Genomic DNA, 14,160 nt, shown 5'->3' on the forward strand with positions numbered 1-14,160 from the left:
GGACAGGAAGTCCAACTCCTACCAAAGCCCCCACTCCCCCCCAAAAAAAATTACATGCCATATGTGGCATGTAAGGGGGCGAAGAGTGCTTAAATCGGAAGTTCCACTTTTGGGTGGAACTCCGCTTTAAGTAGCGGAGCCGCTGTCATAGTAACCATTATAATAACAATAGGAATGGCTAAATTACTTAATGAATTCCTATAATACCACCAATACAGTAGTCCTAAAGGCTTCTTTACGTAAAAATAGATAGCATAACATGCATAAATCTAAAATATTAAATGTAATTAAACATATTCACAATCACTATTGGTTTTGTAAAGTGCTCCATCTAGTGGGTAACTAATAAAATCACTCCTCCTGACTAAAAAAGCAGCATGGACATCTAGTAGCTAAAATACATAGCTGCCATAGATAAAATCAACAGCGACATCTAGTGGATTTTTTGGGAATTAACATCCTAATAAAGTGAAGCGACAAAGGGAGAAGTGAAGAATAAAAAAGGAATAAAAAGAAGAAAAAAAATCAATAATTAAATATAACTCCACGGTCGGACTCCACGTTGTGTCCTAACAGTGCTAAAGTAAGGAGCTTGTGTATCCAGCGAGATTCTGATTGGCTAAGTTTTATGATTTTATTGTCCCCCCTCCAGTGAGGTTTGTATATTTCTATCCCCCACACCAGTAAACAGGAGGGGTCTCTACTATGGTACTGATCGTAATGTCTGGAAAGACTATATTTTGGATATCCATTTTTTATATTTTGTGTATGTTCTCTAATGCCCTGTACACACGATCGGAATTTCCGATGGGATAAAATCCGATGGAATTTTCAGTCGGAATTCCATTCAAGCTGTCTTGCATACACACTGTCAGACTAAATTCTGACTGTCCAAAGCGCGGTGACGTAAAAATTAAGTCCAATGCTTCCGAGCATTGCGTGGACTTGCGTGGACTTGATTCTGAGCATGCGTGTTTTTTTCTCCGTCGTAGTTACACACAGACGATCGGAATCGGAAAAAAACAAAACATGTTCTATTTCTAAACTCAGACTAAAAAAAGTCTGATGGGGCCCACACACGGTTGGAATATCCGATGAAAAAATTCCGTCTGACATTTTTCATCGGAAATTCCGATCATGTGTACAAGGCATTAGTCTTTTCCATAGCTCCCTTTTTGTTTTTCCAATGTACTGGATCCGGCAAGGACATTCTAGACTACACCTTATGTCCTGCATGAAATAAAGTCTTTGATCTGATATTCTCTCCCAGTAACTGCGGATTTTAAACTTACTTTTTTGTTTTTACTTTCTTTCGTATGTCTGCAGGTATAGCAAGTTTTACAGGGAAAATATCCCTTGCTTCAAAAAATTAAAACTTTCATTGAGTAGGAGTAAATTTTTTGCAATCAGGTCTCTGAAAGTTGGGGCCCTCCGGTATGTAAATTCCGGCTTTTCAGGTAACACAACTGCAAGGTGTCGACCAGCCTTTATAATATTCCAATATTTTTTACATATCACTCTCAGTAGTGTATTTAAGTTTTGTGCTGCCCTAGGGCTGATTAAACTTGTGCACCCCCTAATTTAAATATGACACACCCCTTCCTGTCAAGGCCACACCCCTTTCTGTTTTTGAATGAGGACACTACTTCCGAGGGGGGCAATGGATTCCCTTAATTTGCATAGGTTTCCTCTCACTTCCTGTTTGGCTATGGGGCAGGAAGTGAAGGGAAATCTCTGCAATGGGACAGGGATGGTAAAAAAATAAACTGACAGGGGCTATAACCCTCCCTTACTCTATCCAAAATGAAAAAAAAAGTGATGCCTATAGTTCTACTTTAAGTACAAATTTCTAATAATTTTATGGAGAGGACTAAGAAGATATAACCGTGCAAATGGTGCAGCAGAAAACATATAGCACAGTGAGGAAGGTTTGTGGTCCAGGATGATAGGACAGTCAAAATTAGAATTGGCAACCTCCCCCCACAGTCACGGAATGCTGGCTGCCCGCACACCAGAAGCAGTGTGGCCGGATGACAACCCCCCTTTTTTTATAAAAAAAAAAAAAAATTATATATATATTTTTATTTCTTTTTTTTATATATATATATATATATATATATATATATATATATATATATATATATATATATATATTGTGACGCTATGCGAGGTGCGATACATGATCATAGGTACATTTCACCTCGCATGCGTTCTATCATGAGAGACTGAACCGGAATCCATTCCAGGTTTTACAGCCTCTGTGCCTGGCTAGGATTCCGGTCCGGATGTTTGGGTCCACTGGAGTCCACAATCAGCTGGACTTTAAATGTCCAGGAAGAGAGCACAACAGGGCTCTGGCTTGAAACTCAGGAAGGGACCTGAGTGAGGGGAGCGCTGAGTGCTGGACTGAAAAGGTTTGCTTTACTACATGTTTTGTGGGTGTCAGGGACTAGCCCCACACTGTATAGAGAGGAGATCCTGTTTGTTTAGTTTAGCGCCGGACGGCAAGGATTTAATTTATTGTTTTGTTTATTTTAATCTGCAAACCGTTTATAAATAAAATCTGGCATCCGCCAGACTTAAAAGAAAGTGCCTGCTTACAGACTGTGATTTCAGAAAAGGTGATCCCCACGAGCTAATCCCTCACAAAATATATATATATATATAATTAAAGGGCCCATATGGCAACTCCCCCTTCTTTTATAAACACATTTTTTTTATATATATTATTTATTTATTTATTTATTTTTTTATATATATATATTTTTTTATTATTAAAGGGCTCAGAGGTCCCCAGGGCCCATGTGGCAAACCCCCTTTTTTTTTTTTTTTTATAAATGTTTATTTTTTATTTTATTTTTTATTTTGGTTTATATATATTTTTTTTTATTAAAGGGCCCAGAGGTTTATTTTTTTTTATTTTTATTAAAGGGCCCAGAGATCCCGGATGGCAACCCCCTTTTTTTATAATTTATTTTTATATATATATACCTAATATATATATATATATATATAATTTCTATTAAAGGTCCCAAAGACTCCTCTCGATTCATAAACTGAGCAGAGTAAACATAGGTTACTCTTCTCAGTTTTTACAGGACACAGGAACGATCTTGTCCAATTAAGAAAAGGAAGGGGCCGGTAAATTACATATTTATCGGCCCCTTCCTCCCCTCTCCATCCTGATATTCCCCACAGCAGCCCGCAGGAGAGGAGGGAGCCGGAAGCAGGGGACGAGGGGAGGCAGAGGAGGAGGACATGGAGCTGGAGGAGGAGGACACGGAGGGTGGAGCAGGACACAGTGGAGGGGCCGGAGAAGAAGGACAGGAAATAGCCAGAAATGATCAGGAGGGACAGCTGTGAGCACCGATCTCATTGTATAGCCGCGGGAGGGAGAGAAGGAGAAGTGTCTGTCAGCTGAAAAGCTAGACAGGGAGATTGGTGCTCACAGCTGTCCCCTGCCTCACCGATCATTCCTGGCTGTGACCCAAGGGGACAATCCAAGTGTGCAGGGTGTGGATGATATACCACTGCCGCCCAAGATCTGCCCTCTGGCCAGGAGATCTCACGGCACTCACCGGAGAGTCGCAGCCAAAATGCGGGAGACTTGGGATGTCTGGCTTAGACAAATGCCAGCTGTTTTGTTACACGAAAAATAAAGTGTACCATCCCAGAGACATGTACAAAAGCATTGACCAGTAGCAAGATGTTTATTTATTGTGAGGATACCTCAAAAAGTCCCATTTAGCTTTGATCTTTACTACAATAAAGAAGATTTGATAGCTGTAAAATCCTTTTTTATGGAGTCTTTTACAGAAAAGGGAAGAATTCAAGTACATGCTGCTGCCTTCAGCAGATTAGACACTAGCAAACAAGAGCTGTAAGAACCGCCTAGTACATGGGTTCTCAACCTGTGGCCCTCCTGCTGTTGAAGAACTACAAGTCCCATAAGGCATTGCCAGGCTGACAGTTAAAAGTGTGATTCCTAAAGGCATGATGGGACTTGTAGTTCTGCAACAGCTGGAGGGGCACAGGTTGGGCACCCATGGCCTAGTATAACCAACTTCCTCTGGGTGTTATTGCATTCCAAGGAGGTCTCATTAAGGTGCCCAGTAACTTAGGGTCCTCACATTTTGTAGGTGCTCAGCAGGATCTCTACAAATTAGACTTGGGACTGCTAGAAGGGGGCCAGCATTTTTTACAGTAGTTTGCCTATTAAAGCGGTAGTTCCCCCTCAAAAAAAATGTTACCCGTAGATTGATGCTCATTTTGTCTAGGGGAATCGACTAGTTGTTTTAAAATCGAAGCTGTACTTACCGTTGTAGAGAGCGATCTTCTCCGCCGCTTCCGGGTATGGTCTTCGGGACTGGCCGTTCCTGTTTCGACTGACAGGCTTCCGACGGTCGCATTCATCGCGTCACGAGTAGCCGAAAGAAGCCGAACGTCGGCGCGGCTCTATACCGTGCCTGCGCACCGACGTTCGGCTACTTTCGGAAAGTCGTGACGCGATAGATGCGACCGTCGGAAGCCTGTCGGAAGCCTGTCAATCAAGAAGGAACGCCCAGTCCCATAAGACCATACCCGGAAGCGGCGGAGAAGATCGCTCTCTACAACGGTAAGTACTGCTTCGATTTTAAAACAACTAGCCGATTCCCCTAGACAAAATGAGCATCACTCTAAGGGTTTTTTTTTTTTTTGAGGGGGAACTACCGCTTTAACAATGGAAATGACCAGAATCTACAAACAGAATAAGCCCCCTATAGACTTTAATGGGATTACCTGCTACATTTGGGTTTTGCAAGTATCATGATGAACCCCCCACAAATCAAACCCTGACAGATTCACCCATACCTACTAATAATTACCAGCTAGTTATGAAAATAGGTCATTGAAGACTTGGGTTATAAAACCATCACATGAAGCATGATAAAAGTGTAAGTACTCCTATAGATTTTTAATACAATCTATTTCTTTATGGGCCTATGTTATCATACTCAACTAGTAAAAAATATCCTAGGGTGGCATTTTACATAGGCAGGTAAATACATATCAAGATGAATCTCACTGTATCCAGAGACAAAAGACTATAAATAAATCAGCACACTCCTGAAGATTGACTGTTGAGTCACTTCCCCATAATTAACATGAAAACTAATGAAAGACATCAGTGCTTATACATGGATGATGAGGTTTATCAGTTGTGTTTGCTTTTCTAACTAAAATCTTAACAAGAAACACTGGGATTTAAGTCACCTGCCTATTCTCTTAACTGTCATCGAAAGGGGAACCATGTTCCGTCCAACCCTTACTAGCAATTTCCTACTATTTTTAATAAGGAAAATGAATAACGTGCATAAAATATCTAACATGTTTTGTAATATAGACTAACAAAGTCGGGAGTGTTCCCAGGGTGTTATGAAGTGCTCACTAAAGTGGGCATTGTTAATGCACAACTCCACATTTAATGCAAGTGTACCGTATTTATCGGCGTATACCGCACACTTTTTTGCCCTGAAAATCAGGGCAAAATCGTGGGTGCGCGATATACGCCCATACCCGCTTCCCGTGCTGTGTTTGAACCACTGCGTCGACATATAGCGAGCGCAGTACACTCGGGTATAGTCGGGCAGGCTCGGCTCCTCTCGCGGTCACGTCCTGTGCGTCCTGTACATCCTTTACGCGAGAGGAGCCGAGCCTGCCTGACTATACACAAGTGTACTGCGCTCGGTATACGTCGGCGCAGTGGTTCAAACACAGCGCAGGAAGCGGGGATCGAGCGGGGAGGACACCATGATGGCCGCAGAAGGACGCCGGACCGGACGTGGCCACCGATGGACGCGATGGACGACGGGCAGGACGCGATGGACGACGGGCAAGACACCGACGAGGGGCATCCAAACTGTAAGTATTTTTTTTTCCAGGAATTTCCCCTCAAGTTCGGGGGTGCGCGCTATACGCCAGGGCGCGTTATAGCAAGATAAATACGGTAAATAGTGTTTGTGCTTGCTGGTAAAGCTGTATTAACTGTAAGTTGCCTTAGCTTCATTATAAAATAAAGCGCTGTGTTCTGGCTGCGGTACGGGGACTTCACAACCCATTCCCTGAACAAAATCAAGACCGGTTGAGCACTGCAGCCCCATTCACAGGAAGCCTTGTATTTTTATGAGCGAACATAACTCTTTCCCTGAAAGGCTGAGAGATGGATGATATTTCCATCTCAGCCAACCAAGTACTATATTCATTCATACAATACAAGGCTTCCTGTGAATGGCTGAGCAGTGCTTGAGGTCCAACTCAATTTTGTTCCGGGAACAGGATGAGAAATGCCCATACTGGAACACAGCACTTGCCTTCTTCCCATACTGCTTTCTGGTACCACTTCTTCCTCAGGTAAGCGACGCACACAGACCCCCCCCCCCCAAAAAAAAATCGAAAAAAACGTGATTCTTCATACCACGGCCACCTTGTTCTGTTGCTCTGTGGTCCAGTTCTGGTGCTCACTTGCCCATTGCAGATTCATTTGGTTGTGGATACAGGTCACCATGGGCACCCTGACTGGTCTGCAACTACGCAGCTCCATATACAACAAACTGAAATACCCTTTTTTTTCCACACATCAACTCCAGGGACAACGTGTTTACTTGCTACCTAATATAATACTTCATATTCCCATCGCACACATTCCTGGATAAGCTCTTCAAATTTGGGTGCTGCATTGAAGTCACAATGAAGATATTTTCCAGCACATCATGGAACGTCATGAATAGCATCCAAACGGATAATTTGTTGCATGATCACAACACAAGGAGAGTGCAATGTTTTGGAGTCACGCAGGACCTGACAAAGGGGTCCTGCGTGACTCCAAACGTTGCACTCTCCTTGTGTTGTGATCATGCAATAAATTATCCATTTGCACGCTATTCATGTCGTTCTATTGTGTACTTGCTACCTAATATAAACCTCAAACTTTCTGATTCCATTGTAACAAGATAATCAAAGTTATTGACGTAACCTGTCAGTGGTTATAATGTTATGGCTGTTCATTGCAAACCAAACGAGACAAAAGATCATTTTGTAAAATTAATTAGAACTTTATTAAAACCAGCATATGGTAAGACAACAATAAGCATAATAAGACACCAATGGTTTTCACTAGCACAATATTGTGACAGGCTTGGTGTTAAAACTGCTTTATAATGATTTTACATTTATTTCCATCAGAATACCTCCAAATTTTCAAGAATTAAGAAAAATAGATAACCTGGGAAGGAAAAAAAACATGTGGTGCATGATTTGTGTTGCAGCTAAAAATTGATGTGGCTACTTTACATTGAATATTGGGCATTGCTCAAAAGGATATGGTTAAATACAATCTTGACCTACGCACAGTAGACATACACTACATGCTTCACAGTTTCCGCGGACATGTCCGACCGTGTGTACGGCCTAGCGGACAGGTATCCAGCGGACAAAAGTTTCTTAGCAAGCTAAGAAACTTGTCCACTGGAAACATGTCCGTCGGACATGTCCGATGGTTAGTACACCTAATCGGACATGTCCACTGGTTATGACGTGTAACCAGCGTCCCGAAATCCTGCGCATGCATCGAATTGATTCGACGCATGCGTGGAAGCATTGCACTTCCGTGTTTGAGAACGTCGGTGTCTTCTACGTCACCGCGTTCTCTGTCCGCGGGGATTTTGGTCTGATGCTGTGTACACACATCAGACCAAAAGCTCCCAGGAGACATGTCCGATGAAAACGGTCCGCAGACCGTTTTCATCTGACATGTCTCCTCGTGTGTACGGGGCCTATCACTTCCAGTCCAGACCAATTTTGACATCCCTCTCCTACGAAAAAGATTATTTTTTTGCTAAAAAAACTACTTGAAAACTCAAAAACATTCTAGATTTTTAGTTAGAATAAAATTGTGGGTGTTTCATATTTTTCTGTCAAATGTACAGTGCCTTGAAAAAGTATTCATACCCCCTTGAAATGGTCCACATTTTGTCATGTTACTAACAGAACTGTAAATTAATTTTATTGGGATTTTATGTGATAAACCAACACAGAGTGGCACATGATTGTGAAGTGGAAGGAAAAATATAAGCCGTTTTCAAATTTGTTAGAGAACCTTAGTGAACAAACATCATCATAAAGGCAATTAACACATTAACACATATTACAAGGCAATTCATATGGCACGGTGGTTGATTGGGTAAAAAAAATAAAGAGAAAAGGTGGGTTAAACTGGAAAGTAGTATGAATAAGGCAATATTAGGGAAAGAGATTTGGATCCCGGCACATTTTAGACATCTAAATGAGCACATGCACATGATCACACTGACATAAATGTAAATTTGGGATATGGTACACAAAAAGGAAAAATGGAGATATAATTCCCCACTAATCCCACTAAATGACACAAATTATTTTGCACCGGGGAAAGCTAGTTTGTTTGGTAACTGGATAAAAAAAAAAAGATGCACAATTAAAGGATATATTAAAAGAAGGTAAAATACGCACGTATGAGGAATTGAAAATAAAAAAAGAAATATTTGATTTAAACAGGTTGCGGTACGCACAGCTGAAACACTTTGTGGGGAGGGATTTCCCCGGTTTATAAAATTTTGATTGGGCTAAAAATTTCGGGGCTACCGCCGTATATTAAAGAATGGGAAGAGGAGTTGGAAACAGGTGAAACTGAGATAGATGTTGGGAAAATACTAAAGTTGACGCATATCACATCAACCAATTGTGGTTTGATAGAAATGAATTACAAATGCCTAGCACGCTGGTATATAACCTCGGACATAGCACACCACTATCAAAGGGAAACCTCGAAATTTTGTTGGAGGGGCTGTTCGGAACCGGGAACTATGTCACACTTATAGTGGACTTGCCCAAAAATTAAAACATACTGGAACAAAGTGATATTAGTAACAGAGAAAATTACTGGAATTAAAATACCAAAAGAGGCGTAGGTATGACTAAAATGCCTATCAAACAGTACATGAGAACCTTACTTCCCCATTTCCTAAACGGAGTGAAAAGTTTGATTCCCAGACAGTGGAAGGATCCTAAGAGCCCTACGGTAAGGAACTGGCTATGTAAAATAAATTATATTTATTATGCAGAACAGCTAAGGTTTATGGGGGAGGAAGGAGAAGGGGGATTTAAACTGAAATGACAAGACTGGTTAAAATATAAGCAGACACAGAGATTTGCAGAAAGGATGGTATAGAGCAGGAAGGGCGATAGGCAAAGGGAGACATGACACGAGATGTTTGGTCAGAGAGAAGAGGGTGGGTAGGATGGAGGGGGGGGGGGTTGGTGTAGGGTCACGGTTGGGTTTTTTTTTAGACTGGAAAATAAAGTATTTTTGTATATTTTTTTGGGCCGGAACAGGCTATTTGACTGTGATTGAAATAGTGTATGTACTTTATACCTAATAAACAAAAATAAAAAATAAAAAAAATAAAGGCAAAGGAACACACCAGACAGGTCAGGTTCAATAACCGTTCAATCCATCATCTGAAAATGGAAAGAGTATGGCACAACAGCAAAACTACCAAGACATGGCCGTCCACCTAAACTGACAGGCCAGGCAAGGAGAACATTAACCACTTAAGCCCCGGACCAATATGCAGCCTAAAGACCCAAGGTGTTTTTACAGTTCGGGACTGCGTCGCTTTAACAGACAATTGCGCGGTCGTGCGACGTGGCTCCCAAACAAAATTGACGTCCTTTTTTCCCCACAAATAGAGCTTTCTTTTGGTGGTATTTGATCACCTCGGCGGTTTTTATTTTTTGCGCTATAAACAAAAATAGAGCGACAATTTTGAAAAAAAAGCAATATTTTTTACTTTTTGCTGTAATAAATATCCCCCAAAAACATATATAAAAACATTTTTTTTCCTCAGTTTAGGCCGATACGTATTCTTCTACCTATTTTTAGTAAAAAAAATCGCAATAAGCGTTTATCGATTGGTTTGCGCAAAATTTATAGTGTTTACAAAATAGGGGATAGTTTTATTGCATTTTTATTATTTTTTTTTTTTTTACTACTAATGGCGGCGATCAGCAATTTTTTTCGTGACTGCGACATTATGGCGGACACTTCGGACAATTTTGACACATTTTTGGGACCATTGTCATTTTCACAGCAAAAAATGCATTTAAATTGCATTCTTTATTGTGAAAATGACAGTTGCAGTTTGGGAGTTAACCACAGGTGGCGCTGTAGGAGTTAGGGTGCACCTAGTATGTGTTTACAACTGTTTGGGGGTGTGGCTGTAGGAATGACGTCATCGATCGTGTCTTCCCTATAAAGGGAATGACGCGATCGATGCGCCGCCATAGTGAAGGACGGGGAAGCCGTGTTTACACACGGCTCTCCCCGTTCTTCAGCTCCGGGGAGCGATCGCGACGGAGCGGCTATAAACAAATAGCCGCGCCGTGGTCCCGGATCGCTCCCCGAGCGGACCCGACCTCCGCATGTAGCGGGGGGGGTCCCGATCGGACCCCCCACCCGCTAATAGGCGAGGACGTACGTGTACGCCCATGTGCCTGTACGTGCCATATTGTGGACGTATATGTACATGCGGGGGTCGGGAACTGGTTAATCAGAGAAGCAACCAAGAGGAGCTGCAGAGATCCACATCTCAGGTGGAAGAATCTGTCTACAGGACAAATATTAGTCGCGCTCTCCACAAATCTGGCCTTTATGGACAAGTGGCCAGAAGAAAGTCATAAGAAGTCCTGTTTGCGTTAGATCTCACACAAAAGAAGCAATATTAACAGTTATTTGCTGGGGGGGGGGGGCTAACCCTTCATCAGCCCCCCTATATCAAAAGATTGACCAAACAGTTTTGGAAGCAATTTGTTAGATCCAGCAAGAGCAAATGGTTTTAACTTTGGATCTCACATAATGAGAGACTTAATGCGTTGATAATGAGGGGGGCTGGCCCCCTTATCAAATTTTCTGGCCAAAAATTATTCAGACTAATAGATATTTGTTAGATCCGATCAGATCAAGTGGTTTTAACGTTAGATCTCACATAATTTCAGAGATATTTCACATAAAAATAGAGATATCAGGTGGTGGTACATGAGGACTGGCCAAAATCATCCAGGCTAATGGATATACGTTAGATCCGGTAAGATTAAGTGGTTTTAACATTGGATCTCACATAATTAGAGACTTAGTAAGTGATTAATGAGGGGGGCTGGCCTCTCATTATTACATTTTCTGGCCAAAAATCATTCAGGCTGAGGCTAATAGATATTAGTTAGTTTAGGTATGATCCGATATGATCAAGTGGTTTTAACATTAGATCTCACATAATTTCAGAGATATTTCACATAAAAATAGAGATATTAGGTGGTGGAACATGAGGATGGGCTGGCCCCCTACATGCAATTTTCTGACCAAAAATCATCCAGGCTAATAGATATTCATTAGATCCAGTAAGATCAAGTGGTTTTAACATTTGATTATCCATAATTACAGGGATATTAGGGATATTTGGTAGGGATGCAGAGATACCCATACTACTGTAGTATCTATATCGGAGCTGATACTGAGAATTTTCGAGTGTGCCAGTAAGGAGTGCTATTGAGCTTACCGAGGTGATCTGGGCAGGTAGGGCCTATTGGCAGGTGTGGTCCTGTAGCTGGGGCTCCCTTAGCCTCTATGGATAATTGAACCTTGTCCATTCCCCTTGATCTCCAACTAATGCTCCTGTTGGGTTTTCTATGTTTTGGAAAGTTCATTAGGAAGTTATGTGTTATTTTTAAGTTTTGTAAGACTCATGTTTGATGCTTGCAGTAATTCTTATTTAATGGCAGCATTTAAAACACATAATGGATAGAGTTGAGCGAACCCGAACTGTAAAGTTCGGGTTCGGTACGGACTTTGGGTTTTTCCCGAACCCGGACCCGAACCCGAATAATTGGAAAAAGTTTGGGTTCGGGTTCGAAGTTCGGGGAAAAAAAAAATGCGCGGAGGTCCCCCCAAATTCAATAACCAGACCCTTTAGGTCTGGTATGGATATTAAGGGGAACCCCGCCGTCAATTTAAAAAAAAATGACATGGGGTTCCCCCTAAATATCCATAACTAGACCCTTCAGGTCTAGTGTGGATTTTAAGGGGAACTCCACCCCAAATTTAAAAAAAATGGCGTGGAATTCCCCCTAATATCCACACCAGACCCCTTATGCGAGCACGTTGACCTGGCCGGCCGCAGAAAAGAGGGGGGGGACAGAGTTCGGCCCCCCCTCTCCTGAACCGCACCAGGCCACATGCCCTCAACATTGGGAGGGTGCTTTGGGGTGCCATGTTGATGGGGACAAGGGTCTCATCCCCACAACCCTTGCCCGGTGGTTGTGGGGGTATGCGGGCAGGGGGCTTATCAGAATCTGGAAGACCCCTTTAACAAAGGGGACCCCCAGATCCTGCCCCCCCTGTGTGAAATGGTAATGGGGTACACTGTACCCCTACCATTTTACAAAGGAAGTTTAAATAGTAGTTTTCAGGGAAAAAAACACACACACCGTAGAACAAATTACTTTATTAATTAAACCAAACAAAAATCCAGCGGTGAAAATAGACGATCGCTCCAACATTGTCTTGTATCCAGCGACGGGTGATTTCTCCAGCGACGGGTGTTCTCTTTAGTGACGGGTGATTGGTCCAGCGATGAGAGGATCCATCCATTCAGAGCACAGCTCAGCGAATGACGCGACCCCGTCCCCCTCTGACGCACACTCTGCTACGTCTGGGCTTTCCCACTGATGTTGTCAATGGTCCCAAAAAAGTGTCAAAAGTGTCCAATCTGTCCGCCGTAATGTAGCAGTCCCACTAAAAATAGCAGAGTGCCGCCAATGCTAGTAAAAAATAAATAAATAATAAAAATGCCATAAATCTATCCCCTATTTTGTAGACGCTATACCTTTTGCGCAAACCAAACAATATACGCTTATTGTGATTTTTTATTACCAAAAATATGTAGAAGAATACATATCGGCCTAAACTGATGAAGAAATTATTATTATTTTTTTTATATTTATTATAGCAAAAAGTAAAAAATATATTTGAAAAATGCCCGGTATTGAAGTGGTTAAATATGTTTCTTAGTGAACACATTGTACAGGGATGTTGAAAATAGTAGAGATATAACCACAAACACAAACATTAAACTGAATGGAACAGTGTCTTTATTCAACCTTACCAACAATTAGCCGGATTCATAAAGACTTAATGATACGCCGCGTAAGTCCACGGATGCGCCGTCGTATCTATGCTCCTAATTCACAGTACAAGATATGCCTGAATTTTGGCTTCCTACGACCGACGTAAGTCTCCTACACTGTCGTATCTTGGGTGCATATTTACGCTGCCCGCTAGGGGCACTTTCATTGATTTACGCGTCGAATATGTAAATGAGCGAGATACGCCGATTCACGAACGTACTTGCGCCCGTCGCAGTAAGCTACGCCGTTTACGTAAGGCGTACGTCCGGCGTAAAGATAAAACACCTCTAAAGGTATGGACGTCGGAACAGCCGTCGCATTTTACGTCGTTTACGTAAGTCGTACGTGAATGGGGCTGGGCGTAGGTTACGTTCACGTCGAACGCATTGAGCCGTCGTATCTTAGGGAGTATATGCAACGTGATTCTGAGCATGCACGCACATGAGCCGTTCGTTCGGGAATTCATTTACATGGGGTCACGGCTAATTTTAATACAACACGCCCACTACCTTCCTAATTTGAATTAGGCGGGCTTACGCCGGCCCATTTACGCTACGCCGACGTAACTTAGGGAGCAAGTGCTTAGTGAATACTGGTCTTGCCTCTCTATGTTACGTCGGCGTAGCGCATATGAGCTGCGCTACGCCCGCTCAAATATACGCCGCTCTACCTGAATCTGGCTGTATGTACCTATGTTATGTAATAGAAATGACACCTGGGAAGAATCAAACTTATTGGTATGATCTGTTTTTAACTATTTTTTAAAGGAATTATTAGCAGCAACAATATGTGATTTTATCATGTACCTGTAATTTTATGATGTATGATTAAAAATTAAGAATTTTATACTTTGTTGTATTCTAGAATAATTAATTGATAGCTAAAAATCTCCATTGCCCCTGTGAC

Source organism: Rana temporaria, chromosome 9 (assembly GCF_905171775.1).
Source record: "Rana temporaria chromosome 9, aRanTem1.1, whole genome shotgun sequence".
Taxonomy (NCBI): domain Eukaryota; kingdom Metazoa; phylum Chordata; class Amphibia; order Anura; family Ranidae; genus Rana; species Rana temporaria.